At 43.8% G+C, this 26,833-nt stretch overlaps 1 long non-coding RNA gene across 2 annotated transcripts in view; it reads right to left on the minus strand.

Annotated features, from left to right (window-relative positions):
• Positions 1-473: 473 nt before the first annotated feature.
• The window catches only part of LOC125400709 (uncharacterized), a 46,645-nt gene continuing 20,285 nt past the window's right edge, over positions 474-26,833 (minus strand). Inside the window, exons 4-9 of one of the 2 annotated variants that reach the window (XR_015736414.1) lie at positions 23,126-23,246; positions 21,193-21,330; positions 11,900-12,023; positions 6,983-7,119; positions 4,405-4,506; positions 474-979 (exon numbers count right to left, since the gene is read on the minus strand). This is a non-coding gene — a long non-coding RNA (uncharacterized LOC125400709). The remainder of the gene's footprint in view (positions 980-4,404; positions 4,507-6,982; positions 7,120-11,899; positions 12,024-21,192; positions 21,331-23,125; positions 23,247-26,833) is intronic. The other variant, XR_007232065.3, reaches the window with a different exon arrangement.

Consider the following 26,833-nt stretch of genomic DNA (forward strand, 5'->3'; position numbering starts at 1 on the left):
TCTGAAAGTATTAAGATGTTAACACGTGCTGTAACACTTTGAAACCCCAGAGCAACATCCCTGAGTCCACCTCCTGACCCTGAGCTGACCTTGTGACTGGCGAACCAACAGAACACGTGACTCAGCTGCACCGATGCGTTCCTAGCGTGTCTCGGGACAGCCGGCTTTAAAACACTGATCAGCAGCAAGAAACCTAACGAGGAGATGGTGATGGGGCTCAGGCTGCACGGAATGACCTCGCTCAGACATCTCGGCCCCCAGACAGCATCGAGTTCCGGAAGTGCGACAATAAGCCTTATAAAAATCGGCCTCCGCTACCCGCCAGCCTCAAGCTCACAAAAGCCTTTGAGAGCACCCAGCTCATCTCCGTTGATGCTCAGAACCATGACCGCTCAGGACACGGCAATGGCCGTGTTTTTACAGTGGTGAGTTTTAGGATGAAGAACTCTGCAGAAAGGTAATGGGACCAGACATACTTGGTTCTCAATGCAGATTTATTAAATTTATTTCAATGGCAAACAAAGGCAGGCAACATTACCTTTCTCTTTTTTGCTCCCTTTTGGTCTTCTGTTGTATTCTGTTCTTTCTATTTGTAATCTTTCTATCTATCCATCCATCCATCTAGCTAGAGATCTAGATCTCTCTTCATATATGTATATAAGGCCTGTGTTTTCTTGTATATATGTGTGCACAAAGAAACTCAATTTTTTTAAAAAAAATGATAGCTAATCACATTTCCTTGTTCTCTGCAGACTTTATTCCTCCTCTCTGTCATATCTTTGAATCTTCTGTGTACTTTTTAAGGCCATAAAACTGGGAACAGGATACTCTACCCCATGATGCTCTTGGCTCTGAGGTCACCTCATCTGGAAGGCCCTGTTATTTTTGGCCACCTTCGGTCCTCCACCCATCTGCAGCAGGAGTCCCCACTCCCTTCCTTGCGCAGTCCAGGAGGTCGACAGATAGCAGCTGCATCAGCCTAAGGAAGAGAGCAAGCAGGGTGGTCAGAAGGGCCGTCCTGAAAACACAGCTTCCCGCCAGGCCGCGTAGGTGGCAAGGCGCAGACACTGTGGTCTGGAGACCTGCCTGGCTCCCAGTGGGAGCGACTCACACAATGGCGGCCAAGCCGCTGATAAAGGCTGGAGGCTAAAGGACACCCAGAAACTGGACCATCAATTTTCCTCCATCTTCTGCCTGGAGGGGAGTCTGCGCCATCAATACTTCCCCCAGAGGGTGTGCCAGAGTGTTACACTCCCATAAGCCTCCGTGGCCCCGGCCAACAGGCTCATGTACAAGAACACAGAATTCAGGATGAACACAGACCTCGGTAGAGGAACGAAACAGCCACCTCAGGGACTGCAACCATGACGCTAAAAGGACGCTCTGCAGGGCTGGCCGGCTACTCTAGCAACAGGCAAAACTGTGTCACTTCAGGTCAAGGAGAAAGCCCTGCAGCCCGAAATAGCTGCCCTCTCCAGCTGCCAGAGCATCTAAAATTATACCATTGAAGATTTATTTCTTTGCACACCTCACCTTGGTTGGGGGCAGATCTGGGAAGGGACCCATGAAACGTCCTCACATGAAGGTGCAAAGGGCTTGACAGCCCCTCAGAGTTATTCAGGGCCCGGGAAAGGAGGGAAGTGTTGAAAGACCAGGAACCAGGCAGAGGAAGTGCCAGTGAGGGACAGCAAAGGGCAACTTCTCCTATTTCAGATTTTCACCCAGAAGGAGCCTGGCCGGCAGCTACATCCTAAAACCAAGGCCCAAGCCATTTGCCAGTAAATTCTAACCATGCGTGTAAATAATCCTAATAATTTATTGAGATGCTTTTTTAATACAAGGTTATGCAGGGATGTGCATGACTCTAAATTGCCTCAGTGTGTGGTGGAGGTATATTAAGGACCAATTAATAATAATCCAAAAGGCTAGGCAAGAAAATGGTATGTGCTGCCATACTGGAATGCAGTGGCGGGCAAGCTAAAAACAGGTAATTGGGTCAATGTCTGGTTTCTAGGGAAGTATTTGCTCAGAAATTCAGGCAAGGATTCTGCCTTTATGTATAAGTTTGGATAACTTGACCCCGGAAGATTAAGCAGTAAACAATCCCTATTTGAAATCTCCCTCCAGTCCGCTATATCTACAAGTAGGAAGTAGAAAAAGATCTCACAAAGATGAGACCACCCGGCTGTAAGCTGGCTCTAAGGGAGGCCATGGCCAGGATGGTGGATTTTCAGTAGAGGCGGGAATGAAACAGGGAACTGGGGAAACAAGGAAAGGAGAAAAGGAAGAATGAAAGACCCCATAGTTGCTGCTGCTGTGGGTGTGGCTTATAGCGCGCACAAGCAGTCAATTCTGTGTAAGAACCGCCAATTGTGACAATAACCAGATCCTGGAATTTCAGGATACAGCTTAGTTGGGAAAAGTTGGGAATGTGTATGCCCAGAAGGCACCAAGTCCTGGGTTCAAGCCCTATCCCTGCATAAATGAACGTGGTGGTTCACCTATAATCCCAGTACCTGAGAAACAGATTCACGGGGATCAGAAGTTCAAGGTCATCCCCTGCTATTTAGCGAATCTGAGGCCAGTATGGACCACACAAGACAGTATCAAGAAACAAAATTTAAAATGAAAAAAAAAAAAAGTTCTACAGCATTTGTACCATTTGACAGTGTATTAAGAACTTCCAGGTAATAGCACCTAAATATTCAAATTCCCAAGAAAGGAGAAAACTTTCTTCCTATTTTGGCGAAGAATGCTTTGGGTGAGAGCAGTCAGGTGACCTTCCCAAGGTCATCCCGCCGCTTAGACAAAGCACCACCAGGTATTGCAGCAGGACTCTCACTGGCTAAATCTCCGACTGGCATTGGAGAATTGTTCTTCCCAGGTCTAGTGAGTCACTCCCTAAGTTGACCTTTCTTACCCTTGATTCATGTGCACACTCAACGAATAATAAGGACAGAGCCACAGCTACTTCTGGGCACTAACTCCTCTGCATGAGATGCCACGCAAATGACTCACAGGTGGCTGCGCCCAACTATCCCGTTTTTCAGAAAAGCACTTCCTCACCCGGGTACCATGCAATCTCATGATGCTCAAGTCCCTTCTACTGCATGGTGAGGAACGTGATATAACTTATGCACATGCTTACATGAACGTTAATCATTTGTAGATCACTTGTGATACTTAATACAACGTAAAGGCTCTGTAAATAATTATAGTGCTACAGATTTTAGAGAAAAATACAGCAAGAAAGTGGGTCTGGGTGAGGGGATGTGGAGGGTGGATAGTTCCTCCCGATTTTACTGTTCGTTCCCTTTTGACAAAAATTAGGTCCCTCTGAACAATGGCCTAGTCTTATTCCAAGCTGCTGTCCAAAATTGAAACAGTTCCTACACAAATAGGTACTGGGTAAATATTTATCTAATAAATCACACTGAGTATCAAGGAAAGCTTTTGGGCCAGTGCCTGCTATGTGTCCCAAGTAGCATAAAACCACTTAGTCAAATCACCTCACTTACTATTATAAGTGAAAAAAAGAAAAAGAAAATGGTGAGAGGAAACAATGTTTTGAGAATAATTATGAAAGTTCTGGGGAGAACTGAAGCTTTCTCTTTGTCCTGTACCACTTAGGGCACGAGCTCCGGCCACATTGCGAGGTTAAACGGCAACAAATTTAAAACGAGTGAAGGAAATATTTTTAAAGCAGCGTATAATGCACCTTCGGAATTCACTGCCGCGGGATATCATCGAGGAAAATAGTCTAGCAAGAGTCAAGAAAGGATTAGACGTTTATATGAACGGGAATAATATTGGCAGTTACACTAACTAGGTTAAAAAGTTACAAGGCATGTCCGTCCCGTGCTCCGGGGCATAGCTGTGCACCAGCTGAAGGGGGGAAGGAATTTCCCCTGTTGGTGCAGCATTGTGTAATTGACCAGATGCATGAATGCTCATATTTTTGCCATCTTCTGTAATAGAGGCAGAGAGCCCTGCTGAGGGGGAGGGTTCTGGGGTAGATGGAGGACAGCCCAGTGACCTCTAAACACGACGTAGAAAGAGCACTCGGAGTCTTTAGTTTTTTTTTTTCTTTTTTCAATTTCAGAAAGTGAAATGGTAAAAATAATTTCCGTCTTCCAGATGATGAAACTATTTCACGAGATGACGTCATGGGGTGGCTGTAATCTCATTAGCAGCATGGAGAAGAAAGCCAGGAGGCTGGCAGCACGCTTCCCAAACCTTGTGTCCCAGAACTCTCAGACAGCCTCACACGTGGGCATTCGCCCCGTTTTCGTGTCATTTAAAACTTGTATGTCCTACACAAGTGCACCTATGACATAGGCACTGAGCAGAGCTACTTTTCTGCAGGGGTGCCAAGAAAAGCAAGTCTTCATACCGTCCACTCACCCTGACCACCGTTTGTCTGTCCGTCCTCGGTTCCGCTGCCAGGTGCAACCTCTGATCGGCAGCACCGGGGGCTGTGTGTTCTGTCACTCTCCTACGGAAAACCTGATGGCAGGATTTCACAACGCATCAGAATCCGAGTGTCCACATAAACACGGTACTGTACCAAACAAAATACTGAAGGGCCAGAGAGGTAGCTCGTCAGGTCCAGGTGTTTGCCACAAGGCCTCATGATCTGAGTTTGACCCCATGGACCCTCGGGATTGAACTGACTCCTGAAAGTTGTCCTTTGACTACCATGTGTCACTATAGCACATATGTGTTTGTGTGTGTGTGTGTGTGTGTGAGTGCGACACAAATAAATAGAGCTTAAAGTTTTAAAACATGCTGTATTTAAAAATACTGAAACTGTATCCTTTATTATCATTACTTTATAGCCTTCAGTCTTCAAAGAGTATAATGCATTCTGTCGAAACTGTCTATGCTTAAAGCATTAGAAAAAGGGCCCCATTAAACTCTGTCTGTCTCTGTCTCTCTGTCTCTCTGTCTCTGTCTGTCTGTCTGTCTGTCTGTCTCTCTCTCTCTCACACACACACACACACACACACACACACCAGAAACTTGCTGCTGGCAAAGCTGAAAGGGAATTTCAACTGAAAACCCCCAAACCATCAATGAATCTTAAAGTAAGCTTATACACCAAAGATCTTGTTGATGTATGTGTTTCTCTGGGGAAAAGGGCCACGAATTCCATTCATGTTTTCAGCCATGTTCTCACACTGAGTCAGTTTTAAAAACCACTGTTCTAGGCCCCACTCCAAAAGAGAAGTCTCAAATGGATCTAGATGCTGTCTTTATGGAGACCTTCAGACCTGCCATGTAAGAGTTGTTTCTTTGGGCCTCCCTTTAACTGGCAGATTATCAATTAGATCCTGCTAGCTGAAGAGCGTTCACTTAGTGCCTACCTCTCACCCAGAGGAAAGGCTTTAAACACTGAAGCCTTGCTGCTCATAGCTGCTGGACATTTTGTTAATTAGTTACAGATAAGCCCTTACAAGTTTGCTTGTTTTCCCTGGATAGGAGCTTTCCTGTTTACTTTTTCATGGGATTATTACATAATCTTACTGTTATAAGATTATAGGCAGCCTCAAAACCATTTTTTAAAGATTCGAGGGCTGGGGGTGTGGCTCAAGTTTACAAACTGCTTTGTAATATGAGGGGCTGGCTTGTTGGGGTGTCTGTCCCACCCGGTACCCCACAGCTAGCAAGCCCTAAAGAAAATCACACACAGGACTCCATAAGATTATAAACTGATTGGCCCATTAGCTCAGTCTTCTTATTAACTAATTCTTACATCTTATGGTAACCCATAATTCTTGTCTGTGTTAGCCATGTGGCTCAGTACCTTTTCCAGCTGTCAGTTCACATATTGCTTCTTCAGAGATCTGGGCAGGAGTGGCAGAGGAAGCTTCCTGCTTCCCAGAATACTCCTGTTCTCTTTGCTCCACCTCTACTTCCTGTCTGGTTTTCCCGCCTATACTTCCTGCCTGTCCAATCAGCATTTATTTAAAATATGATTGACAGAATACATAATTCTCCCACACCACTGCTTGCTTTGCCTGTGTGAACTCCTGGGTTCATTCTCCACCCTTGCATAGATTGAACACGGCAGTATGCTCGTGCAATCCTGGTACTCAGTGGTGGAGGCATGAGAATCCAAAGGTTAGGTCGTCCTTGGCTACATACTGTTTGAGGCCAGCCTAAGACAGAAGAAACCCTGGAGAGAGAGAGACAGATACACACACACACACACACACACACACACACACACACACACAGAGAGAGAGAGAGAGAGAGAGAGACAGAGACAGAGACAGAGACAGAGAGAGACAGAGAGACAGAGACAGAGAAACAGAGAGAGAGCAAGACACTGAGCGACAGAGAGGAGGAAGGGATGTATTTGTTAGTGCCATTCTTGGGTTTTGTCAGTGGTCCCTACAACAGCAATATGGGCACATCCCTGTCACTACTCTTGAGTAAGCAGTGAGAATTAAAATTAACAAGCGAGGGGGGGATAGAAAATGTCAAAGAAAAAAAGGAAGAAGAAAGGAAAAACATCTATTTTTTTTTTAAGTGGGTGTTGGCTTTTATGTGTTTTCTATCCACGGCAACAAGCATGTACATTGCTCAGATTTCTCTTCTCACACCCTAAGCCATGTTCCTCTGTGGAGTTGTCTCACAACACGGCTCTCAGAAACATCTTGGGAGGAGCTTGGCTCAGTGCGGAAGAATGCCAGCTGAGCAAGCAGGAGGTCCCCAGTTCGAATCCCAGGTAAGGCTTTTGCAGCCTGTAATCCTTGCCCAGGGCTAGGGGTAGGAGGGGCAGAAAGATCGGGGCAGCTTTAGAGTGTAGAAGAGGAAACCTGACAACCACTTTCCCCGGCCTCTGAGTGAAGAGCATTCTACCCTCCCTCTTCTCTCATTTCCCTCCCTCCCCCTCCCCTCTCCGCATTTCTTTGATTCTTTCCATCCCCCTCCCTTCTTCCCCCTTTCCATCTCGCCCCATCCTAAAGTTGCTAACCTTATGCAGTCTGGCAGAATGACGTCAGAGAAGGGAAGGGCGGCCTCCTAGCCAATCAGAAGAGCAGTCTTCCCCTGGAAAGCCTGGTAAGTCCATTGTTAGCCAACAAAGTGAAGATGGAGCCAACAGCGCCAGTCCTAGGAGAAATGGAACCTGGTAAGACTAAAACACAAATATTTTCCTGGGAGGTGTAAGAGGCACAGCCCTTATGTGACCACAAGCCGCAGAGGGTGAAACCCGATGAGGCCTATCACCTGAGCTCCGAAGGGATAAATCCGGAGAAGCGGTTGCTTTGTGCAGCTTTTCGAGGGCCGTCATTAATACCTGGCTTTGCGGGAAGGTGAGGGAGAAAGAAGAGAAAGCAAAAGCACTTTGGTCTTCGGTGCTGAATTTATTGCCTGGAAAAGGAGAGAAGCTAGAGCGTGCAGAAATGGAAATCTTCCGACATCTGAAAATCAAATAAACGGTTTCTCTCTCATCTCTGTCCACCACTGCCCTGCTACCGCGAGGCCTGAACGCTCACACAGAGTTGGTGCAAGGCAAGGCGTTGTTCTAGATGAAGCCCAGCCTTCCTGCTCATGGACGGACAACTCTGATAAGAAGCTCTTCCAGGTTGATATGGGTAACATAGTTCATCCAGTGGCTCCTTTAGGTGCATCGCCATGCAGGACTTGCAGAAAAGTCGTAAGTCCTAATTAGGTTTTTGCAGATGACGTGGTAAAGTCCCAGAATCAGGAGGCTGGCTAAGAGCTTGTGAGAATTTAGCTGCTCCAGGATGGTATTCTGTCCTGGTTCCATTGATCTCTTTACACCTACCAAAATGTATGTCTGGAAGCATTGAACTTGGTCATGGTGGAAGGAAAAAGGATGCCCATGATTTGCTACCCAGGCAACCCTGTGCAAGTGACAGTCTCTCTAGCCCTCTGTAACCAATCCATTAACTAGAGATGGCAGCACCTACCTACCACAGTTGTGCAAAGAGAAGCCCAAGGTCCTCTCGCAGGAGAAGCTGTATCTATCTATATGTCTATGCATTTACATATTTATCTGTTCTGTGCCTTTCTTGAGATCGATTTCTCCTCACCATCTTTATCGCTCACAGGGCGATTTTTGAAACAGTCCATCAAGAAAGGAAGGAGAGATACATATTTTCTTCTCCAACAAGTAAAAGCAATTAGACGTCAAATATTAACTGTTCCTGGGAGTGAATTTTTTTAATGGGTTAAAGGCTCAGCCATTATAGACCTCCAATATGTAATTTCTAAGAAAGGACCAGGTAATATATTTTTTTAATTAAGTGGGAGATAAAACGGGAGAGCAATGTTTCCCTTCAGAAAGCACTTCTTTACCCATTTCCAGTGGTTTCCAATTGCATCATGCCTTTTAAGAGGACCAATTTGTTTAACATCACTTTATTTTTCAACCTTCACATGTGAGAAGCATTGATTTATGATTCTGCTGATTAAAGCAATGGTGTCTGAAGCAATAATGATTTCAATTAGGGAACTTCCACCAGTGTGCACTATTCTGATTTTCTCTCCATTCCCACCGCAGTTTTAGTCACTAAAGAAGGGGGCCTGAGTAGATGATGGAATTCCGAAAAGCCACCCGACTAATTTAATATCAGAAAGGAATGTACGGGCAGATGGACTGATGTTCCATTTTGGATTATGGGGATGTATTGTATTTTAATATGCTCTGACAAACTCTCAAACAGCTCCCCGGTGAGCCCCTACCTGATATCATTAGGGTTATTTAGTGCTCGGAGCCTGCTCAATTCCCACTGGAGCCACAGGGAACTCGTAGGAATGAGCACACTCCGTTCCCTCCTCATCTAGGGTCGTGCTTTCTCTTTATGCTGGGCTGGAAGAGATGCTTGATCTTGTGTTTAGATTTTTAGCTTGTTGAGATCGCCAGAACACACCCGACGCTGTCTTCTAATTCTGAGGGTCCCTATTACTCGCTGTTTCCCTACTCTAAAAGAATAATTTAACAAATGAATATTTTAAGTATTGAGAAAATTAACTCTGGAGAAAGATCGGTTTCTTCTGGCGTACGGCGACAGGGGCTTCTGTTCATCAGGATGGAATCTTGTTGTTCTGGGCTTTTGATTCCAGAGAACATCATGGTGGGAAGGTGTGGCAGAGGAAAAACACATACAGCCCCCCAAAACAGAGAGGTATGGGGTCCGAGTATCCCCTTCCAAGGCAAACCTCTAAATGGCCTAACGTCCTTCTGGTACATTCCATCTCTTAACTGCCCCACGACGTTGCAAAAACTCCATCAGCTGAAGGACAAGCCCTCTACAACACGGGCCTTTGGAGGGCACTCCAGATTCAAACAGTAGCACAGCGTCGTCCTATAGATGAGGCAGGTAAGTAAGACACTGACGCCAGCCTGGAGCGATGAACAAGGAAATATAACCCCAAGCATCAATGCAACTTGTGACCTAATGGAGGGGCTAGAATGAAGACAAACTAAGCACACCCTTGCCACTTCTTTGGTTATCAAGCTCCTGAGCAACGCACCCCAAATAACTGAAACTTCTCTAGGAATCTTATGCAGGCTAGGAACACAGTGTCACGTAGCCAAGGAGCATGTCTCCCCCTAAGAGGTTTCACAGGTTTTGGACTATTTTGTAGACCACCGTATAGGAGAACCTGGAGCCAATGTGATGATCACGGGCAAAGCCACATCTTCTCCAGGACCAGTCATGCACACCTTCTGCCTTCTAGCTAAGCCTAAACCTCATGGCAGGAAGGACCTCAAAGATGAAGTTATGGAGATCATCTCTTTGTTATTCTCTACACAATTTGTTATTCAACGTGTGTCAAGGAGCAAATCTGCTTTTACTGCATTTCACTACTAAATTGACTGTCTCTCTAATCGGCCTATTGAGGACTAATAGTTGGTCTTGGTTTGTTAGTGTTTCTAGGATTGGGAATAAAAATATTTTTTAAGACAGATTCTCACTGTATAGCTCAGACTAGTCTCAAACTTTTAACCTAGGCTGTCCTCAGTCTTCCAATCCTCCTGCCTCAGGCTTCCTCGTGCTTAGGTTACAGGCATGCACCATTATTCCTAGCTCACCTTTCACTCTTCCTAAAGGTGTTAACCAGTGAAGAGGTGATGTCTGCTAAGAGCAGCTACACCTGTGTCCTGGGCAATTGTCATCACAGGTATCTGTGAATCACAGGGCCACACCTTTGCACCGCTCAAACAGAACAAGAAATCCACAGTGTTATGTCAAGTTAAAGGTTCTCCGTTTCTCAGCATTAGCCTCACATCGGCCAAATGCAGCCTGGCTCTGGAGGGCTTCCTTATTGGTGCAAAAATGGTCAAGCCAAACCATCCAGTTATTGGAAGGATGTGCATAGCAAGACATCACACTCTGTTCTAACTCCATCAAAAACTGACAGCTTGAAGCTGGAGCGAGAGTTCAGTAAGGATGAGACTTGCTCCCCCGAGCCTGAGGACCTGTAGACTGAGTGCTGTGGGGGACAGAGAGGGAATAGATGGGACTTGATGACTGTCAGTCTAACCCCGTGTTCAGAGAGAGCCTGTCTCAAGAGATAGAGCATGGGTCCAATGTCCTCTTTGGGCCTTTTCTCCTGCACATGCATGTGCACACACCACACACACACACACGCTAACAAAGTATACTTAGTCTGCTATTTAAAAACAGTTAAGGATCTGTTACACACCAAGAAACAGGTGTTAGACATTGAGGATGTAAAATAAAATACAGAATCCATTTTTCACCTTCAAGAGGCTGGCATTCTTATCTTTATGAATTATGAAGGATTTCAGGTTTTAAAAAATTAGAAAGAAGTGCCACCTAACATTGACGCCCACTCTATCACATTTATTTATAGTTAAGAACCTCCTTTGTTACCCTTCAAGTAAATTAGTTTGTTCCTATGCTCTGATCTGAAACTCCATTTTAATTTGAGAACTAGTCCCGTGACTTCAAAGTCTGTGTAGGACACAATTCCATTAATGTCCCCAACAACAAATGGAAAGTAAATTTCCAGTCTCACCGTGATAGTTTTTCTTCATCAAATCAATGCTACAGATTTCTTAATTAGGCACTGATATTACTCGGTCTCCCCATGTTTTAAGCCTAGTTCTAAATCTCAGTGATTCTATGCTGCGACAGTTTTTATGATAGCTGGCCAGCCAATGCTGTACCCATTAATTTTTCTGGAAAATCATGCTTTTTGAGACAAGATTTCTCTGTAGCCTTGGTGCCTGTCCTGGAACTAGCTCTGATAGACCAGGCTGGCCTCGAACTCACAGAGATCTGCTGGCCTCTGCCTCCCGAGTGCTGGGATTAAAGGTCTAGCTGGAAAATCATTTTAATAATTATTTTCCATTGAAGGAAGAGAATCCCCAAGACACAAATACATGCAGTCAAGGTCTAGCCACCGAGTTTGTAGCTTAGCGCTTGAAGTATTGTATCCAAAATTGCTTCTTGAAAGAAAATATAGTACAGTTAAGAATCCCTCTCGTTGAACTTGGATTGTTTCTCAAATCCTTCCTTGGAATACTTGAAAGTATTTCCTTTTCATTTCATTTCATATGTGCTCCCCTTTTCTCCCTTACAAATCTTTCTTTACCTCCTCCGAGGGTATTACCTAAAGGCAAAGCTCTCAAATATCACCACCACATGCAGAAGTCAGAAACGGCCATTCTGGGTGGCATGCTCTGCTGGGCACTTTTGAGCACAGACTTTCATTCACCGTCTCCCTTAACAACAGTCAATGGCCAAAGGTCTCATTTCCCTTCTCACACAACATTCCAACCACACCTTGGCACGTATCTCCTCATCCTTCCTCTTCCTGCTACCCATCCCCATAGCAACCTTTAAAATTTCCCCCCAGGGACATTCATTCAGGCCTCAGTTAAGTACTCTACCTGCTCTGGACGCTGGAGACTGTAGAGCTTCTGAATCTGTTGACTTGATTTATACTGCTGATCATTTTCATGAGATCACTGGCTTCCTTAGAAGCAAGTTTCTTTGGCAGATCTTCTCTAGGGCCTTCATGTGAATAAAGAAGAAGAAAAAAAGACTGAGAAAGGACTAACTTGCTAAGGTCTACAGCTCTTCCCTGTGGTTTGCGGTACCCTGGTCCCTCTTTTGCTCTTGTAGCCATTACTTATCTTGGTTTGCTTTCTAGTGCTGTGATAAAACACCATGACCAAAAGCAACTTGGGAATGAAAACTTTTACTTGTTTCTCATGTCCTAGTCACAACCCATCACTGAGAGAAATCTAAACAGGAACTCAGGGCGGAACTAGAGGCAAGAACTGAAGCAGAGGTCATTGAGGAGTACTGTTTACTGACTTGCTGCTTTACCTGCAGGTATGTACGGACACCATGTATGTGGTTGGTATCTCCAAAGGTCAGTAGAGTGCACTGATTGCCCTGGGACTGGAGTTACAGATGACTGAGGCACCATATGAGTGACAGAAGTTGAACCTGGGTCTTCTGCAAGAGCCACAATTCCCTAAACTGATAGACCACCTCTCCAGCCCCTCAACTTCCATTTATATACAGCCCAGGACCATGTGCCTAGAGGTGCCACTGCTGACAGTTGAGCTGGGCCGTCTCACATCAATCATTAATCAAGAAAACGCTCTACAGACTTGTCTACAAAGCCCATATGATGGAAGCGTTTTTCCAATTGAAGTTCATTCTTCACACATTGACCCTCGCTTGTGTCAAGTTAACAAATTTGTAATCAGCACGGTTTTTACATTAGAACTTTACTTCGGCTTTCTCTTCAACACAGATTTACTTCATGTTCGATCGTTGTAACTCAACATCTGAAGTCTGCAACTGCTCCAAAGCTCAGTCCTTTCTGAGCACTGGCGTGATGCCACAAGTGGACAATCCTACGCTTAATTTCATGTGACAAGCCACAAACAAAATGCAGCTGCAGTAAATATTTATTGCAACGTGTACAGAAAACGAAGCTCCCCTTTAGACTTGAGTCCCAACCCCAAAGCAGCTCATGATGTGTGCACAAACGTTCTAAAATACAAATAAAGCATGGAACAGTTTTAGAACCCAGCAGGTCACATAAAGACTGCTCGACCACTTTGAAGACTTAATGAAAGCTTATTTTGTGTGAATGCCTAACCATCTCCAGGGACTGAACAGTGAGCAAGTAGCATCTGATATAGATCTCATCACCTGCCAAGGGTTCATTCCCACGGACCATTCTGCAGAGCAAACACAGTCGGACGTACTCATTTGTGCTCCGTGTCATCCGGAGAGTCAGCCCAACTAGCTCCCACATCAGGTAGACCTAGAACCCGTGGCATTAACCTCAGAGATGATTTATTTAATTCAGAATTCAAGTGATGGGAGGGCCGCCCGACCTACTGCTGACAGGACAAATATTTCCTGCGCTAGCCTTCAGACAAGTTCATTGTCACCGTGGTCTTCTTTGATGCTACGTTTACATTTGAGGACTAGCCCTGGAAATACCAAATCACACGCAGGGTACCTTCCCATGAAACCTTCTAACCGCAGTGGACACTGGTGTCCTGGGCTCCAGAAATGTGACACATGTGCATGTAATTGAGTGACCTCAAGGAGCTGATGTGATGCACTGATGTCACTGCAGCCATTAGGGTTTGCATTTGAGCTCTGTCATGTGTCTAGGACGTTCAGGTTTACCACAGATATATACTTAGAATATTGGCTACAGACTATCTGTATTTTCAATACCCTCGTAGACCAATGGTGTTCAATAATCTGAGCTGAAGCTCTGAGTGGTAACCAAACCCATTAAAGAAGAGGTTGGGCTTTTGGTGGGGATGGGGAGTGTTTTTTTTTTTATTTTAATGTGGTCTTCCAGGAAGCTGCCTCTGGACATAACTACAGAAAATTAACACAATAAGTAAAGCATTATACAACAGCTATTAACTGATTACACTAATAAAAACCAAATGGGGGCCTCCAGTCTACCCCTCTGGGAAAGGAGGACAGATAAAATAAACAAGGTAAAATACATATGAGTAAAGGATAATTGATTTTAAGCAATAATAATGTGGTTACCTCCTGCCATGTTTTAAAAAGTATACAGATTTCAATCTGTGTAGGGAAAGATAGAAGAGAGTTATTAGTATCCTTTCTCTTTAATATCCAAGCTTCGTAGTAATAGGGATGTTTTCCTGGGCTAGCAAATTGGCGAGATTAAGGAGTCTTGACAAGTTTCTTAAACGACAGGCACATGGGCACAGTGATTTAATATACAACATTTCCCGAGAAAAGCAGGGTCTCCGCACACAGAAAGCTTGCCCCAACAGTGTGCGACAGACAACAAGTCAGGTCCAAGCAAAACCGATAGGCAGAAGAGGGGAAGGAAAACAGATCCCCCTGTGCTGGGCAGAAGTTTGAGTCCATCCGCACTACATCTCCTTCTGTTGCCTAAGTCCTAAAATTCTTGAGGATATATGTGGGGCTGGCTCTAGGGGGAGAAGGGTCATTTTCCATTTGTTTTCTTACTTAGTATCCACGTACGGCCTTCCAATCTGAGAGTCGCAAAAGTAACTACACTAAGTGTGTGCGGGGTGACATGTGTCAAACTAAACGCTTAATGCGAGTGGTCGCTAATTCTTGCATTATCTCACAATTTGTAGGTGAAGACATGCAGGCAGAGGGTGACACCATGACAGGCTGAAGGCCCCACCATCATCAGCCCTCGCCTACTCCAGAGGCATCTGCCAGTCTGCTTCAACATAGGTACCCCCAAACTTCATCAGAGATGGTTGGTGTAGGAGGCTTTCAGTTTTCTCCCTCAGTGTCTTCTCACTTATTGTTTCAACCAGTCTAAGCCCAGGGAACCAATTCTTTTCGCATGGCATATGCAGAACTCGGCGTTATTTTTACTTCCCGCTGGCAAAAAGTCAGCAAATTCAAATGAAATGATAATTTCTATGTGAGAAAATAGTTTAGCATTTCCTTAAAAAAATGTGAAAACTATAAAATCTTATGCAAGACACTAACTTTTTTCAGTTGGCAGAAAATAGCCTGGTGGTTTCACATAAAATAAAACAAGGGCAGCTCAGATCTTCGCTGTCTGAGAACTAAAGGAGTGCTCTGCTGCCAGGGAACAATGGGGAGTTGGGCATGAAAAGAAGAACCAATGATGTGTGCAGGGGGTGTCTGCATACACAGAGAATGTTCGAGCATAAAAAAGGGTCACACTTATTCAATATTTGGAAAGATGGCCCAGGAGGCATCTGATGTGACAGCCAACAGACAGAAGGCAAAGGAAGGGAGATTTACAGTTAAATGGAGGCCAGGAGGGGATCCAAACACTAGAACTGACCAAAAGCATGATGTGTTGGGGTCTTCATTCTTGCTAGCAAAATCTTAGAGACACTTCCAATGAGTAATACTTTAAATAACATGGAGGTTCTTGCCTTAAATTAAAACAGAAAAAACTATAGAAATTACAGAAATTACATTTTCAGGCAGTCTGAGGCACAGAAAAATTGTTGTCTGTGAGTGGTGATATCATCTGTCTAGATAGCTCAAAAAGAACCAAAATTAGCTAATTATTTGAGGAAGGAACCAGTCAAATTGCAAATATGCCAGAAAAAAATGTATAAACAAATAACTTTTTCTAGAAAACAGTAAAAAAATCATAGAAAAATTACATGCAGAAAAGTACTGAATGTGAGACTATAGAAGAAGAGGAAGAGGAAGGAGAGGGAGAGAGAGTGGAAGAGGAAGAAGTAGAAAGATAAGGAGAGTGAGAGGAAGAGGAAGAAGAGAAAAAGAAGAGGAAGAGGAAAAAGAAGAAGAAGGAGGAGGAGGAGGAGAAAGAGGAGAAGGAGAAGGAGAAGGAGAAGGAGAAGGAGAAGAAGAAGAAGAAGAAGAAGAAGAAGAAGAAGAAGAAGAAGAAGAAGAAGAAGAAGAAGAAGAAGACTCCAAATGTAAAGAAGGTCATATAAAAAGATAAATGAGAAAGAATGAGGTAAGTCAAAATTAGAAGCCTTAGATTCCCAACATTAATTAATACAAATGTATCCTCTCGTGTTTTGAATTTAGCAATGTCTTTTTTGTTTGTTTGGTTTTGGTTTTTGGTTTATTTTTTTTTTTGAGACAGGGTTTCTCTGTGTAGCCCTGGCTATCTTGGAATCTGCTCTGTAGACCAGGTTGGCCTCGAACTCAAGAAATCCACCTGCCTCTGCCTCCTAAGTGCTGGGATTAAAGAAGTGCACCACCATCACCTGGAGAACTCAGTGAGATGTACGAGTAACTGCTCATTGAGGGAAAGCTTACCAGATAGGGAAGATACTTAAAATGATGAAAACGGGGAGATTAGGGCAAAGTGAAGAAGAAATGATAAAGAAATAAAATACAGAGACACAGAAAGAAGGTCACTAGCATAAAGCTCTTAGATCAGAATAAAGAAGTAGTTTTATTAAGTGAATTCTTACTTGCAAGGACCAAAACAGACTCCAGAGAACTTAAGGACTTAAATCATCTCCAATGTTAAAAAAAAGAAGAAGAAGAAAAAGAAAAAAAAAAGAAAAGAAAGAGGGGGTCCCATTATAAAAGCACTAGAAGAAAAAGCAGGTCCGCATGACCTCACCCTGCGACACACAGAGCCTGGTCAGCCCCAACAGCAAGCAAGAGAGAAGGACAGTTGACATCTGCATTCACAAATGCACATAGATGTGTCAACAGCTAAAAACCTTAGACAGAACAGAGTGTCCCTAATATTGGATACTGAGGGGTTAATAAATTTAAGATTGCATGGTTGAAATGATCAATTGGCTGTTTTTTTGAGACCTGGAGCTGACTGTCTGCCAGGCTGACCTTGAACCCTGAGCAATCTTCCTACCTCAGCCTTCTGAGCACTGAGATTACATATTAATGTCAGCTATTAATAATAAACACAATATTGCATCTTTTAAAATGTGTAGTTTAAAATCAGTAAATCACTCCATAGAGCTGACAGGCAAAAGTTAAGTAAATAAAAATGCTTTAGAGCATGGAAATCACTACATGCATATAAAACAAGGCAGATAACCAAGAAATATAAAGAATGCTGGGTGTGGCAGTCCCTGACTGTAACTCCAGCAAGGCAAGGCTGACTAGGAGAGGTGCTGAAAGTTCAAGGTTAGCCTCCACTACCACCACTACCTGGAGAATTCTGCCTCTCTGCAACTGTGAAATGATAAGAAGGCATGTGACTTCAGAGGGCAATTCTGCAAATATTAAGGAAGGAAGGAAGAGAGGGAAGGAGGCAGGGAGGCAGGAAAGGAGAGAGGGAGAGAGGGAGGGAGGGAGGGAGGGAGGGAGGAAGGAAGGAAGGAAGGAAGGAAGGAAGGAAGGAAGGAAGGAAGGAAGGAAGGAAGATAAATTTTCACCCAAAAGTCTCACTTGCAGCGATGTATCCAGAAAAAAAACTGGAGACACGAGATTTTACTAACATCCATAAGCTCCCACCCAAATCCAGTCCCATCACCACAGTGAAATGATATATGCCCAGAGAATTCCAGGACCTATCTGTAAAGCTATAATAGCAGCATAAAACATGTTTAAAATTGTTTTAACAATATGGGCAAATATTTATTACAGCATACGAAAAGAAAAAGCATTTATAGATCAGTGGACTATGTAGTAGAGCCTTAATGGTCTTACGTTTTAAAAAACATTCAAATTTACTTTTATAAAAAGGAAACTAGATGTTGGTGATACACACCTATACTTTAGCATTTGGGAAGTGGAGGTTGGAGGATCTGGAAGTTCAAGGTCACTCGCGGCTAATAGTGAGTTCAAGACCATCCTGGCTTACAGGAGACCTTGTCTTAAGAAAAAATAAAAAGAAAGAAAAAAGAGATGGAAAAGGTCAGGCTGTATATACCAACATGTTAGCAATATCTACACTAAAGAGGCAGAATCAGAGGTGACCGGTGTCTATCATTTCTAAATATTCTTCCCTAAATGTATATTCTTTGAGCAACCCAGAGTACAGTACTTTCTTCTCCTGGCTTGTCTGCAGTTATCAGTAGTAGGTAATGTCCTGGATAGGGTGCTGGAAAGGAAGAAAGGGGACCGTGGACCACAAGGTGTTTAAATGACTCTGTGCCACTCCTTACTCTGATTACCTTGTCCTTCCTCATCTCTTATCAGAATGTTTGCAGTCTCCAGCACTATTTTATTGGCTCCTCCTGTGAGTGACAGGCCAGAGTGTCCCAAGAATCCTTAATGTATTTCGTGTCAGGGGCCTGTGGGTCAGTAAGGTTATTAATAAACAGTGTCTCTTGTTCTAATTTTGGTCCCTCCTCTCCGTCATGCTTCCCCTGCTGTCCCGCTTTTTCTTTCCTTTCTCTTGTCCGATCCCTTTCCCCTCCTCCCTGACATAAAGCACTCGGCCTTTTTATTTTAGCTCAACCTTTGGCATTTTTCCCATCATGCTTTTTGGATGCTGCTGGTCCTGCTACGCTTTCAGGGAGAATTTAATTTTTAAGAAAATACTTGATGTCCTAAATCAATTTGCTGCAGCGAGTACACTCCCATGATATGGCAAGCCAGGGAGAATGAAGGGACCCCAAAAATTGGGGCAAAATATGAACAAAAAACGGGGGGTAACTTGCTTTTCTCAAGGATTTTTCTTAGGCTAGATGCACAAAAAAATCAGGCAGAACTTGAGAGTCTAAGTAAATATGTATGGATGTGAGATTAGAAGTGGAGTACAGATTTCTTCTTTAATATCTTTTCTGCTTGGTTGATAAAATGTGTTTAACAAGCTTAGTATCACTTGTGAACTTGGCGTCGTGAGCATTGCACGGGTAGTCTTAGCCTAGGATGTGTGTTCATCCACTTTACCTCTCATTTAGAGTTTGATCTCCTGAATTTCTGGTCATAGTAGACCTGCTTTTTCTTTTTTAAAAAATATTAAGCACGTTTTACTTATTTTATTTATTTAGCTTGTGAGTGTGGTTGTGAGGGGCACTCATGTTAAACACGGGCACGGGCAGGCTAAAAGACAATGTGCAGAACTCAACTCTCTGTTTTCATGTTGGGGATCCTGGGGATTGGAATCCTGTCATTATGTTTGGCGCCTTTACTTGCTGAACCATCATACTGGCCCATGGCTTCTATTCCTGCTGACTTTATTATACAAATAGAAAGGGCCACATCACGATCACCAATCTCTCTCTCTCTCTCTCTCTCTCTCTCTCTCTCACACACACACACACACACACACACACACACACACACACTGAAAGTGCCCTCTGCAAGCACACTAATTTGAGTGATTACTTTCGTCATTAAAAGAAATGCATGTCTGCATAGCTGTCAACCAACCAGCTAAAGGACGAACGGTGTAACCAATTATGTTGTCAACGGCTCCAGTAACCACCCCCAGTCTGTTTAGACATACCGTTACCTGTAGAACCAGCATCCTAAATCAACCACTGGTGGGGGCCATGAAATAAAATAGTCTATGAATGTGTACATGGAAACTGTATATTCTAAGTGGAGAAGCTTAACCTTCCGAGTCTCACAGAGCCCTGTAGGATTCCATTGAACTTTATGGGCCCTTCTCGGAACGGTATTTTCAACATGCAAAGTAAAACCCATATGACTTTTGTTTTAGGCAAACGCATAACATCTTTAACATTTAGAAATGTAAAGCACCTTTGTCAAAATTTCAGACAACTGTGATAAAGTATATGCGCTTCTTATTTGTATATCTAATACCAAAATATAATAGCGTATTTGATAACTCTTTTCATTTTGAGGTAGTGCTTTAAAGATTTATTTCTATTCTATTTGTACATGTGTGGGATAAATGTATATGTACTATGTACTATGTGCAGTTCCCATGGAGGTCACGAAAGGGCATCGGAACCCCTGGAGTAAAATACGGTTGTGAGCTGCCCGTGGGTGCTGGGAACCAAACCTGGGTCCTCTGCAAGAGCCGCAGGTTCTCTAACCTCTGAGGCATCTCCGCAGCCTCTTGAAAATAGTTTGAATTGCCGGCGGAGTGTGGTCTACGAGTCCAGATGCTTTCTATCAGTGATGAGGTCCCGGGTACTAAAGCACAGCTCTATTGATTACCTGTGACAACTGAGGCAAATGTTCCGCTTTAGCCACTTTGTGAAAATCAATGTGTGATTGTTTTAAAATCTGTTTATTTAAAAAAAAATAAACCTGACCCACAGGAGAAAAAAAAAGAAAGAAAGAAACATCTGTGCATCTGTGAAGAGAGCTCACCAGGAGTTGCTTCTGCCGGTTTCCCTTAGCAATGATAAAGCAGTACTTTCCTACAGGAAGCTACGCAAAATGCCTATGGTTCTATGTTGGATTATTCATTTCATTTTTTTTAAAAAATTAACACATTGTCTTTTTTAGAGTCAAGAACTCAGCGGTTTTTTGGTTTTTTTTTTTGTTTTTTTTTTGTTTTTTAAAAATGTGACTGTTTCAGCAACTTCCTGTCAAGGCCTGGGGTCCACAGGTGGCGGGACAAGGGTAAAGAGAGTGGTGAGTATCCAACTATGGTTCTCAACGCTCCAGGGAGACAGTTGTTTGTGAAACCTGGCAGCTTTTTTGTTCTCCTTCAGCCTTTTTAACACGCCGCCAGGTCTCTCTGTGTAGCGGGGCCTGCTGTGGTCGCGACTGAACTGGACTGAATGCAGGCTGCCAAAAACTCCCCCTGCAGCCCCTCCACGGCGCAGTCGGTGGGAGCTGGGTGTGCGTAAGCTCCGAAGATCTTGGCCTGCCGGGTGTAATAGCATCTCTGCCCTCGGAGATTACGGGTATGATATGGGCGAGTGTAATGGATAGGGCAGTCTGTGTACAAATTTCCAATGACTTGCTACACCCCTTTCAGGTGGTTGCCGTCAAAAGCATTAGCATTCCACACACAACAACTGTGTATCGTGTTACCTGTGGCCTCGGCTTCCACAGCAAAGCTCCTCCTAGTCCGCGCAGCAGGTGAGAGCATGGTGGGGGGGGGGGGGGGCTACTAAACACATACAGGGGCGTCTCATTCTTGAACTCCACTGTATTGATAGAGAAATACCCAACCTGTCTAAATTAGCAAGGACGGGAGTTCAACGAGATCTGCCTGGGAAAGCTGTCTCCCCAGACAGAAATGTCTAACCTGAGGAGAGCTTGATTTAGCTTGCAGTTGTGACGCAAGGGGAGCATTGTACTGCCATGGACTTACTCAGGAACTCCCAGTGTCGCCGCTTCCCTAGTGGTGTTTATGGAGAGGACAGAGCAGAGCCGCCCACGTGGTAGATGGCACTTTGAACAGTTTTCTTCCGAGAATTTTTTTTTTTTTTAAAGTGAGTCTTCCTATGGCCTAGAAATGTACAACATTTAAGCAAAATGAAGATCTACAAAAGACTAGCGTTCTCGTTCAGGTCTTTTTCATGTTAAAAATACCTAGCATTTTTGCTCAGCCGGCTACAGGCACAGCCTGAGCGGATTGCGTTTCTCCTTCTCTGAATTCACACTGGACTTGCAAGCAGAACTTTTCTGGTTTCGTTAGCCGAACAGAAACACAATATTTTAGCCTTGGTGAAGATCCTCGGTTTGGGGCTGGGAACATAGCTCAACGGTAGAGCACTTGTCTAGCTGGTACAGGCCCTACTGGTGCTATCTCACAGGGAAAAAAGATTACCTTGGAGGTGGCCCAATATTCAATATATACACTGTTGTTTCCATGGATCTGATTAAGTCTTTCTTATTACTTTTTTTAAAATTTTCTTTCGTGTATATGCATGTGTGTGTGCGTGTGTGTCTGTCCGTGCACATGAGCCATAGTGCACATGTGAAGGTCCAAAATAACCACGGGAGTCTGTTCTCTCCTTGCACTGTGTTTGTCCCAAGCTGAGCTGGCAGTAAACACCATTACTTGCTGAGTTGTCTCTCTGGCCCAAGATTGATTGATTGGTTGGTTGGTTTGTTGGTTGATTGGTTGATTTGTTTGTTTATTAACACATTGAATATCTGTTAGCATTGGAAACTACTGAGCTGAGTAGATTACCTGCTGCTGTCATTATGGAAATTATTTGTTCAAAAGCTCAGCATATTGACAGCGAATACATTTCTTCAGCTTTCAGAAGATAGCTGTAAACAAGATGGTGACCTCACTCTTAGGATCCAGTCTCAATTTATCTTACCTTTATAATAAATAATACACATTATGTCCCAGGTACTACTGTACGTGCTTCACATGTGTTAATTCATTTGATTATTAAAATAACTGTAGACACTACTTCTACGAGTATTTCCATTTTACAAATGAAGAAACTGAGTCACGCATAAATTAAGATGCTCACACGCATGGTGTATTGGCAAGCCCAGGATTTAGATCCAAGCAAATCTCACTTTGGAAAATATTCTGTTAAGCACCACGTAAGAGCCAACAGAATCAATGTGTACTTATTTTTTTTTAACCATAAAAGCACTGAAAATGCCAGAAACCCTGATAGGCTCCAAATTTAGTTCAGTAATTGAGCAAAACTATGGGGGAAAATTAGTGTTAGTCTGCAAAGCAGCAAAAGATGAGAGTGATAGATTCTAGAAGCTCTCAAAAGGCCAAAGCAAACCGAAATTTAATGGGGATAAACATGAAACATTCTTAAAAGCATTAAATCCCCTGTACATGCCCAAGTTGATTGGCATCTGACTCCAGGATGTGGGGGTTCTTCCCCATGAGAGGCTCTGTTTAAAGTCAGTAACGGGACACTGTCTGTGACAGTCACGGAAGTTCTGAGTATTTTCTTTGTTTCACGAGCCCTCTTAAGGTACTCTGGCAATTCAGGCAAACTCAGGGAAGCCGTAGGTCTAGCTCTAGGGGAGTTAGGGAGTGGACCCAGTGAAACAAAAGTAGTGGGGTGAGGGGCGTGTCCGTTATCCTTAAATACTGGAAATTTTCTCCTAGGGAAAAGCAACTCTGAGGGCTCTGAGGATAGAATCCAACCCGGTGTGACTTCTGCTCCCATACACAATCAAAGTCTTCAAAACCCAAGCTATTGTAAGAATGGGGCCTGTAGGACAGGAAACCTTCCCTTCTGTCTCCCTAGTGGCCGTGGTCCAGGCCTTCATGCATGTATGTCACCTGCCTGGAATCTGTAATTCACAAAATCTACCTTCTTTTCCTTGACCAGCCGTCTACCTCCAGAACTCTGGCTTCAGCAGGAACCTGAACAATGTCCTCCAAGCCTCAGTCCACGGGTAAGTGTCTGCACCTTCTTCATTCTGTTATAGAACCTTAAATTCAAACAAAAACATTATTTCAAGATTGTCTGTCCTGCAGGTAAGGGAATATCAGCATGCCAACTAACCATGTGGAGCTATAGATGTTATCTCTAGTGTCACACGGAATCCCTGCTGCCATCAGAACAGGCACATCGGCAGGATCCACCTAAAGCATCGCTCCACAGCAACTTGGTCCTAACCTTATTCTAGGAAATTGGTCTGGTCCCCAGTGACCACCCTATCATTTAGCTGAGTGCTTACTATCATTTCTAAGTTAATTTGGGAGCTAATTGTGACTGTCAGAGGCTCTGACATTGTCGAAAATGGTAAATTGTTGAGATAAGCCAGGATCAGGGAAATTCAACACAGAAGAAGATGGGGTCTTGTAGCCAGTTGCGTGTTAAAAGGGAAAGGGGTGGAGAGATGCTGTCTCTTAATTGCCTTCAGTGTCACTGGATGATGGGACCAGAATGCCTCCAAGAGTCCACACCGCAGGGTCAATCTAAGTCCTTTATATCGGGATTTATTTTTATTATATTTAATTATGTATGTGCATGTGATTCTGCGCGAGGATATGTGCACCTGTGTGCAGGTGCCTGCAGAGGGCAAAGGCTTTGGAAGCCGCTCCTGGAGCTGGATTTTCAGGTAGTTGTGAGCTACTATCCCACACGGGTGCTGGGTTCCCTCGCTGAGCAAAAAGCTCCCTTGCTTGCTATAAGCCATCCCTCCAGGTCCTCGTCTAAGTCCTTCTAAAGGATTTCAGAGGGCTGGGGAGGTGGCTCAGCAGATAGCACGCTTGACTAATTCACATGTAAAAAAGGTGGGTGCACTCTTACAGGGAGATGGGCAGAAGAATCACCCAAACATCTAGCCAGCTGTAGACCGTGTAGTACAGAAACAAGAGAGACCCTGAATCAATGAGGTAGAAAATGAGAATCTATTCCAAAAGTTTTCCCATTCTCTTTTCTCTCTCTCTCTCTCTCTCTCTCTCTCTCTCTCTCTCTCTCTCTCTCTCTCTCCTCCCCCCCCCCCCCCACACACACTCACAATATTTGAGACAGAGTCACACTATGTAACAATGGCTAGCCTGGAACATGCTGGGTAGACGAGACAGGCTGTGAAATCACTGAGATGTGCCTGCCTCTGCACCCCAAACGCTGGGATTGAAGCTATGTGCCACCATGCCTGGAACACAAAATAAATGTTTAAGATATTAGAAAAGTTGCTGGCTTTTAGAGAGAGAGAGAAAAAAAAACTTAAGAAAAAATAGCCCAGCCCCTACCTGTGGTTATTTCCAATTTACCAGCCTACCAGTAGGCTTTAGTGTGGTCTGGCTTAAACGATGCACACAGGCATTCTGATCACAGGTGAAACTGTGCCTGTCTCCTCAGCCCTGATACAGTTGGCAGGCTGGCTCTTGTGGGATGGGTACCCCTCATTCTTCATGCTTTTTCACCTCTGTGGACATTTCAACAGGCAAGGGCAAGCCACTAGCCTCAGGATTATGTCAAGGAAAGATAAGTAACTTCAAACGATTTTGAAACCACCAAAGTTCTGAAAAACAAGTACGTTTTGTCCTCTGACAAGTTTAGACCAAATGTTCTAGAAGATTCTATTTTGGTCAAGATACCTATATTTGCTAAGCATAGGGGTGATCATGCTCTGAGCACTTGGGAGGCAAAGGCAGTCAGATCTCTGTGAGGTCAAAGTCTACCTGGTCTGCACAGCAATTTCCAGACCAGCCAGTGCCACATAATGAGACTTTGTCTCAATAATAATAATAATAATAATAATAACAATATCTCCAATTTGCTACCATTTCTTTCTAGGCACACTCTCTTTGGCATAGTCTTCATGGTGATAATATTACTATCTACCCTTGATCACTGACTAACCTGTAACGTATTCAAACACAAAGTTAAAGCAAAGTGTTGTAGTAATTAAGCAAAAGATGGCAGGAGACTACTACACCTAATTTCTTTTGCCACAATCAGTTTGGAGGAGCATCAAGCCGAAAATCCACACCCTAACACAATACTCACTGCGCTGAGTGATGAACCCCAAGTCATCACTGCAGGGCACCTCTATGTCAACTCCTTTACCTGGAAGGCAATAGTCTGGGACCTACTTGCTGGATGTCTCAGGCAAGGGACAAGAGGGCTCTTTCTACCTGCTTTTCTCTGGTCGGACACAGAGGCCAAGAGGAAAGACAATGTCCCGTCTGGAGTTCCTGCCGTTTCCACTTTCCAGCTCGTGGACCAGAGCCAGAGGGCCCTGGGCTCCAAAGTGTAAACAGATTTCTGTGACCTCCTAATCTAGGTAATTGGTCCCAAATGCTGTCACCCCTTTCCAGATAGAAGCTTTGCATGCTTTTTTGAAAAAAAATCTGGAACTTTTCTCAATTGACAGAGAACAGTTTGGAGTGTTAATTCAGTCTGCTCCTCAACTCTAAGGTCCCTGGAAACAGCAAGGTAGATACCCAGGAAACACAGAAGCCTCTTTGCAGAGTTCCACCGTATTTTCTTATGTTCATCCCCTCTCTCTTGGTTCCCCCACCCTTACGAGTGGAAGCATGTTTAATCTACATGAACAGTTTTGGCTGAGTTTCGCAGACCGAACACCACCTGCAAGACGACAGGCAGGTTTCCGAGCAAGACAGAACTTTAATCCAGAATAATATATTGTTACCAGTGTGCACCCTCATGATGCTAGCCTAAACCAGCTGTTCTCTGACGTCATTTTCAGGCTAAAATTATGCCTCTCATGTTCTGTGAGGACAGCAGTTCTGGCAAAAGATTGGGAAGGTCTCTTTAGTGATTTAAGCTGTCTCGTAGAGGGCAGGCTATAGAACCTCACAGAGCTCTCTACAAAGCAGAGACAATTACATATACCTTGCCCATTCAGTGTGACATTAAAAGAGATGAAAGTTATGGGCCATAAGAGATATAAGGATTCTTCATATATTGCCATATGATACAAAGCATTCGCATAGCAGATTTGGTAGCCCAGCTTCGTGATGATGCTACCTATGCAACACAAGGAATGAAATTTTCTTTATGCTAGGAAATCTTTAGCTTAGAATTCAATAAGAAAAAGCAAAAATATAAAAATAAATAAAAGCACAGCTTTCTTTGTATCTTTTAAGGCAGTAACAAAATCTCAGAGTGTCTTTAATATTTCTTTTTCTTTTTTCTGTCTTACTTTCTTTTCCTTTTTCTCTCACGCCTTCCTTTTTGCTTCTTCAAAACTTCCCTCGTCACATTTTTCTGTTGACTATCTCCAGAATATGTAGTCAAAGTCTCTGCTAATCACTGCTTAGGAGGAGACTGCTCTTTCTCTTCTCTTGATCTTTGATTCCAAGTCGATGTCTTGCCAAGACTTTTTCTTTAAATTCCATTCTATTTCTCAATCCCCCCTCTCCCTCTCTCTTTCTTTCTCCCCCCCCCCAAATCTAATTCAATTGTCAGATAGAAGACCAGAGATTTGTGGGAAGACTGGGAAACCCCTACCTTCTGACCTGAGAGACCAGAATATGAGACAGGACACACTCTCCTCTCTTCGGGTTTTTTTCCCCCCAGAAAATACTGCCAGTGCTTCCT

Source organism: Myodes glareolus, chromosome 24 (assembly GCF_982192425.1).
Source record: "Myodes glareolus chromosome 24, mMyoGla1.1, whole genome shotgun sequence".
Classification (NCBI taxonomy): Eukaryota; Metazoa; Chordata; class Mammalia; order Rodentia; family Cricetidae; genus Myodes; species Myodes glareolus.